The following is a 6,000-nucleotide window of genomic DNA, read 5'->3' on the forward strand; positions in this document are numbered from 1 at the left end:
TCATGATGGAAGTGTAGAATTCTTTCTTTTAGTGTATCAGTGGGTACAAAAATAAGGTTTTGCATAAAGAGCAAGTCATCTCTTTCCTGCAAATAAGGATGTGAATCTTTCCAAACCTTAAAATCTTTCTTTTCCAGTTCTTTCTTAATATCAGAAATAACGTCATTAACAGTTATACTTGCTTGAAATCGTGACATTGGAATTACAGGTTTTACCTCAGTTGGAGCATCAATGGAAGTTTCTCCCATTCTAGACAAAGCATCTGCTTTCAGATTTTCTTTACCTGGTCGATAGGTGATAACAAAGTTATAATCATTAAAAAACATTGACCATCTCAATTGTCTAGCTGACAGAGCCTTTACCGATCTCAAGGCTTGAAGGTTTCTATGGTCCGTGTATATTGTCACTGGATGTCTTGCTCCTAGCAAATAATGGCGCCATTCTTCAAAAGCTGCCTTTATTGCCAGCAGTTCCTTATCTGCAATTGCATAATTCAACTCAGCTTCAGATAATTTCCTAGAGAAATATGCAATTGGGTGCATTTGTCCTGTATCTACATGTCTTTGAGATAGAATACCCCCTACAGCAAATTGGGAAGCGTCAGCTTCTACAATAAAAGGCTGGCTGGGATCTGGATGAGAAAGAATTGGAGCAGAAATAAATTTCTTTTTTAGTTTCTGAAAAGCTTCTTCAGCTAGTTCTGTCCATACAAATTTTACCCCTTTTTTCAACAATCTAGTGATAGGAGTGATTGTTTTAGAGAAATCTTGAATGAACCGTCGGTAAAAATTTGCGAAACCCAGAAAACTTTGAACTTGTTTCACAGAAGAAGGACTGGGCCAAGATTCTACGGCTTCCACCTTTCTGGGGTCCATTTCAATCCCCTTAGGACTGATGACATATCCCAAGAATTCAACTCTTGACGTGTGAAACAAACTTTTCTCCAATTTGACATACAAAGAATTAGCAAGCAGTTTCTTTAGAATAGCTCGGACCTGATGCACATGCTCTTCTTCTGAAGTTGAAAAGATAAGAATGTCATCTATATAGACAACGCAACATACATCAATGAACTCATGCAGAACTTCATTTATAAAAAATTGGAAGGCTGCGGGGGCATTGCATAGACCAAAAGGCATGACTTGGTATTCAAATAGTCCAAATTTAGTACGGAAAGCTGTCTTCCATTCGTCACCCTTTCGGACTCGTACCAAATGGTAAGCTCCCCGTAAGTCCAACTTTGTATAAACGGTTGCCTTTTTGACCTGGTCTAACAGAGTGGGGATCAAAGGCAAAGGATATCGATTTTTTATTGTAACATTGTTCAGAGCTCTATAATCTATGCACGTGCGCAATTCCCCACCCTTTTTCGGAATGAAAAAGAGAGCTGATGATACGGGAGACTTAGAATGGCGAATAAAGCCGTTTGCTAAATACTCATCCAAGTACTCTCTAAGATGGACATTCTCTTTTTCAGTTAAAGCATAGATTCGGCTACATGGCAAAGTAGCACCTGGGACAAGGTCTATCCTGCAATCAAAGTCTCTGTGTGGAGGGAGAGTGTTTGCTTTCTTCTTGTCAAAAACGTCTTGAAGATCTGAGTAAACTGAAGGAACACCTTCTATTGCTAAAACTCTAGATGAGTCGGAAGGGAAGTTAAACCCTTGAATAATCTCCCCGGATCTCTCCAGAAGAAAACATCTATTTAAGCAATGTGATGACTGGAAGGTTATAGTCTGGGATACCCAATCTATACTTGGATTGTGTTTAGTCAACCAAGGAATTCCCAAAATTAACTTGAACTGCGGGGCATCTATGATGTCAAACTGAATCTTTTCACGGTGAATAGGAGAACAATCCATCTCAAGGATTTCAGTTTGTCGACTAATAGGTCCTGAAGTTAACTCCTTGCCATCTACTGCTCTAACTATCTCTGGATGATCTTTCAAAATAGACTCAAAGCCTAACTGGGAGAAAAACTTAGTATCCATAAAGTTCCCCGTAGCTCCTGAGTCTATTACAGCTTCAACTCTTCTAGATGGTGAGGAAGATGATTGACTTCTTAACTCGACTAAAATGCCAAAATGTTTACATCCCAAAGGTGGAACAGTAGAGGCCAAACTGGAAATTACACTCGATGAACCGACCTCTTCTTTCATCGAGTTTTCTAGTTTTCCGACAATTCTTGAGTTAAAGCAAGGTCCGAGGATTTTGGCTTGAACTTATTAGGTTTAGTAGGGCAGTCTCGTACAAAATGTCCAGTTTTACCACAGTAAAGGCATTGATTTAATTTTCGTCTTTTTTCCTTTTCATCTTTAGAGAGTGGACCTCGAACAGTTCCTATTTGCATTGGTTCTGAATGATCGGTTTTAGGGCCTCCCTCCTTGCCTGACGATGTATTTCTATCTTTAACAAAAAGGATTTTGTGGTCACTCTTTCCTTTTTCGCCCTTTCTCTCACTAAGGCGATGATTCAATTTTATTACAAGATCGATAAATTCACCGATATCATCTGGAGGTTCTAAGATTTGAGTAACCATGTCTTTTAAATCTTCTCGAAGACCTCTATAAAAAATAGAAATCCTTTTATCGTAAGGCCAATTAGCTTCAAGAACCAAACGATTGAATTGAGAGATATAATGAAGGAGGTCAGAAGACACTTGTTTTAAACTCAATAACTCGTTGTCTGCTGATTGCACAAACATATGTTTTGCAAAAATCTTTTTTAGGGCTCGTTCAAAGTTTCGGAAATTATACAGGATGGCATCATCTCTTTCAACTAAAGGGATGGACCAAAGAGCTGCATCACCTCCAAAGTACGATAACATGAAAGCTACCTTGGAGGAGTCATCCGGAAAGGCTGATTTTTTGGCTAAAAAATGTAGATGACACTGTTGTAAAAATATGGAAAACTTGTTACAATCCCCATAAAAACGTTCTGGTGGAGCTAAAGGCGTAGGCATTGGGGTAACTACCTGAATCTGAGTTCCCCCCCAGGAGTCTGAGGATGAACTCTGTGCACTAGCTGAACCCTGTTGAATAGCTGCCTGTAATGCAGTCATATCGTTTCGCAAAGAAACGTTCTCATCTCTTATTTGCTTTAACACTGCTGCAATTTCCTGCAAAGAAGCTTGGTCCATTGCGTCTGGGCGAAATAATCTTCTTGGGCTTTGCCTTCTGTCAAGACCTAAGTACACTGTCACTTACCTTAGCAATGACCGGTATTCTTTGTAGACAGTGTAGAGATTTCGCAGAGACGCAAGGGACCAACTTCCAGAAAACTCTAACTAAAACTTGCTGATGAAACTTACAGCTAAGCATTTAACTAGAACTTTCGGGAGGAGGGCCGGTACTGGACGTTGCGGGGAAGATTAGCCTTTGACTGTCGACCTGCAGATTAACAAGAACAACAAGCTCAGTATTCACACTAATTTAGTTGTATTCCTACCACTAGTTGTTTCTCTCTAAGCTCTACGTAAGAACTAGGTTTTTTCCCTAAGCTAAATTCCTACCTGCGATTCAGTCTGGTTCTGTCCACCGTCCAGTATTTCTTTGTCTTGTCAGGGATGTTGTCTTGGGAGTTGTCCTCTTGGAATAAAAGTCTGCAATCAAATAAAATATATAAAAACAATCTTGCCTTACACTTTTAATCTCCTTTCTCCTTGCACTCTCTCCTTTTTTCTGTTTTCTCCTAACACTTACTTGATTAACTCTCTTTTCTGAATTAAAGGGTCCCCTTTCAGATGAGTTCTAGTATTAATTCACCTAATAAAAAATAAAATTCACCAAGAGAAAAACAACAGTTCTAGCAAAGACAACTCACTATGACCTCAGTGAATATTCCTTGACAAGTGAGGTATCCTAAATATCCTTAAACATAATAACAGAATCACAATGAACATTCTTGTGAATACCTTCAATATAAACGAAAGAGTGAATACTCATGATCACTAAACAAAGTCTGTAGTAATCTCAGCAGTCAAAAATAGGCAAGATTTGCATTCAAATAACTTCCCCAATATACATTGATAATCTAGTTCTTATTTTCAAATATCTTTCTCTCTTGCGTTGGGCGCCTTTGAAATCCCAAGAGACTTAGCTTTTAATGTTGTTCGTGGAGCTCCGTAGGCGCGCTGAAAGAAGCTGTTTCAAAGTCTTTGTCGAAGCAGAGAAGTTCCCTTGAAGTCTTCTCTCGGCGCAGGAACCAGGATCCCGAAGACCGCGATGCTGTGGACTCGAAAAACTCAGAGGCAAAGCGAGTTTTCTGAAGAGGGTGCGGTTTAAATAGCTTCCGCACCAAATGGCAACGTGCGCTTGCACGTTGCAACAGACTTCAACCTTCCGCGTGCAGCGCGAGCGGAAGGCTTTCTTTCAGACGGCTTGAATCACAGCACACGCGTCTATCGCGTGAGAAAGCTTTCAGCTGCACGAAGTCAAAACCAAGCTAAATATCACAAAAGTTTAATGATCAAGCCTGAATCGAGATCCTAAAATATGGTATTCATATTATTGTTTCGACCTTCCTTTCTATTTAAGCAAACGTTGTAACAAGCATTTACTCAGTACACAAACAGTTTACAAAAACATACTTACATAAGAGGTGCTGGTGCACGGGAAAGGGGTGGGTTTTTTCAGATGGGAAAGAAAACAATTATCCAGTAATGTACTAGAGGTACATTTTCTGATGAGTACCCTGCATATTACCTTGGGAAGGGACAGGTGGAACTGGGGAATCGTGACAGGAGCGGGCCGGTGGGCGGTGAGGAGGAGCTTGAAACCTTTCTTGGGGGGCTGGAGTTGCCACAAATGGAACAAACAGAGGCAGAGGAGTTAGGCCGCAGTATTACGATAGGGGAAATAGGATGCGCAGTGAAGCAGATGGCTCGGAACAAAACCCCGGGACTAGACGGTCTGCCGATAGAGTTCTATAGTAAATACCTGGAGTACTTAGCCCCGCAGTTACAATCGGTTTACAATGAAGCGAAGTCGAGAGGGAGACTACCCCACTCCATGTGTGAGGCTCTTATAGTCCCTTTGTTGAAACCAGGCAGAGCGAGCAGCGACCTCTCCTCCTATCGCCCATTATCCATGCTAACAATGGATTATAAGATTCTAAGTAACATTTTAACTAATAGATTGCTCACCCACATGTCTGGCCTGATTCATAGGGACCAGTCGGGCTTCATCCCTACACGGAACACCACGCACAACATCCGTAGGCTGACTCGACTGCTGGGCGCTCGGTTCTCGGGATAGTCTATACCCCTGGTGTTCTCCATAGATATCGATAAAGCGTTCGACAGTCTGGAGTGGGATTATTTATACGGAGTGATGAGGCGTTTTGGGCTGGGGGAGGGCTACATTAACTGGACCAGGGTGCTATACAAGGCGGCCACTGCGAGGGTTCAATTGGGCTCGCTTATCTCGGGACAATATCAGGTGCGCCGTGGCACCAGACAGGGGTGCTCGCTGTCCCCCCTTCTATTCGCATTGGCGATGGAACCAATCGCAGCCGAAGCCAGATCGGGACGCTATTATAAGGGACTGGTATATAGGACCAGACCGCACGCCATTTCACTGTACGCGGACGACCTGCTGATGTTTTTGGCTAATGCGGATGAGGAACTGGAGGGGGCGAGGCGCCTTCTTGGGCTTTTCGGGAGGTTGTCGGGCCTGAAGGTCAACTGGGCCAAATCCTGTTTATTTCCATTGCGACGGGGGGAGCCGTGCCCTCTCACCGCTCGGGAGCTCAGGTGGGAGCCTCATTGCCTACACTATCTAGGTGTTTATGTCTATCACACGACAGCAGATATGCTGAATGGTAATATCACCCGTTGCATCAATGCCCTGAAGGGGAACATGGACTTCTGGGCCACTCTACCACTCTCGATGACGGGTCGTGTCTCCTTGCTGAAGATGGTAGCGCTTCTAAGGCTGCTGTATTACTTCCGAACCCTGCCAGTATGGATACCGGTTTCTGTCTTCCGCCGTTTGAGGTCGA

Source organism: Lissotriton vulgaris, chromosome 11 (genome assembly GCF_964263255.1).
Source record: "Lissotriton vulgaris chromosome 11, aLisVul1.2, whole genome shotgun sequence".
Lineage (NCBI taxonomy): Eukaryota > Metazoa > Chordata > Amphibia > Caudata > Salamandridae > Lissotriton > Lissotriton vulgaris.